Source organism: Vombatus ursinus, unplaced genomic scaffold (assembly GCF_900497805.2).
Source record: "Vombatus ursinus unplaced genomic scaffold, bare-nosed wombat genome assembly UNPS02014867.1, whole genome shotgun sequence".
Taxonomy (NCBI): domain Eukaryota; kingdom Metazoa; phylum Chordata; class Mammalia; order Diprotodontia; family Vombatidae; genus Vombatus; species Vombatus ursinus.
The window spans coordinates 233,813-235,480 of NW_020954645.1; positions in this window are offsets into that span (position 1 = coordinate 233,813).

Genomic DNA, 1,668 nt, shown 5'->3' on the forward strand with positions numbered 1-1,668 from the left:
TTACAACATCACTAATGTGAAAATATGTTTAATAAGAATGTAAATGTATAGCCTATATCAGCTTGTGCAGCGTCTTGGGGAGGGCAGTGGGGAGGGAGGGGGAGAAAAATTTTAAACTCAAAAGCTTATGGAAGTGACTGTTGATAAATCAAAATAAATTAAAAACAAAACAAAACAAAACAAAAAAATATGGTAAACCCAGCTTCCCTTCCTTCCCACCACTGAGATTATGAGATTGTGATCAGGGTAAGCCTAAATTCCATCTATGGGACAAGGATGTCCAGTCCAGTCCTGCTGCCCAGTGCTCCCCCTGGCTGTGGTCTTGAGCACTACAATCCTTCAACTTCCCAGCAAAGAAGGTGTGAAAGGAGAAGGGACATCAGGATGGGGATCTACAGCTGGAAGGGAGCTGGAAGGGAGCAGGAAGGAACCCGAAAGGCCATCCCTAGTCCAACCCTTCCATTTCACAGACAGAGAAGCTGAGGCCCAGGGAGATGAAGGGACTTGAGAAGGAGCCCCTAAGCTTCCTCCCCACTTCAGAAATCCAGGACCCTTGTGCTTTCTCATCCACCTCCACACTCCTCCCACCCCCGTCATGGAAATCTCAGGAAATGATGAGATCTGTTCCCAGAGTCCTTGAGGTAAATGTCAACCACCCCAAGGGAAACAGAGGGAATCAGATGATGACAACTAGTATTTTAAGGCTGGCAAATGCCTTACCTTAACTCATTTGAGCCTTAAAATGACCCTGTGATGTGGGTCTAGTAAAAGTATTTTTATCCCCATTTTGCAGTTGAGAAACCTGAGGCTGAATAAGGTTAAGTGACTCATCTGTGGTCCCAGGACTAGTAGGTGCTAGGCAACGATCTGAACCCGCCGGACTCATCTCCAGCTCTCTATTCATTCCACTGAGGCCCAGAGGTAGGCAGGATTTCAGAACACAAAGTGTCAAGGTTGGAAAGGACCTCAGACCTGAGAACACTAGGACTAGAAAGAACCTTAGAGTTTTCTTAAAATCTTATTTTAAAATCCCCATATTTTACAGAGAAAAACACTGAGGCATTGAGAAAGTAAACATCTTTGCCTAAAGTCACAGAGCTAGTACAGAGCTGGGGCATTTGAACCCAGCTCTTTCGGGTTCATCCTGCCTCACCTTTTACTAAACTTTTGGAAGTACCTGGGGAAAGACATTCAAGCTTCAGTGAGGAAGAAGGAGAGGTTTGGGGCCAGATGGGGCTTCCCTAGGACCCCTCACTTCATGGAGGGCAGTTGATCCTTCCTCACACGTCCCTCCCTTAACCAGAGTTAACAATGTGATTGATGCCAGTCCTGAAGCTGACAGTCTTAAGTTCTCCTGAGAGAAGTCTAGCACTCAGAGCCAGGGGGATTAGAGCTCCAACGGCCCCTGCCTTGGTTAGGCCACATCTGGAGTATTTGGGCCCAGCGCTGCGTGCCCTGCATTAGGAAGGACGCTGAAAAGTGGAAGCTGGTTCAAAGGAGGCTGGTCAGGATGGGGACATACAAGATGGTCTCAGGATCTGGATGAATTAGCCTGGAAAACAGAAGGCTTAAGGGTCTGAAGGGGACGATGAATCATTCTTGTTCTGGGGAACAAATGATTGGAAGTTACAGCCAGACGGGACTTCAGGCCATCATCACAAAGCAGGT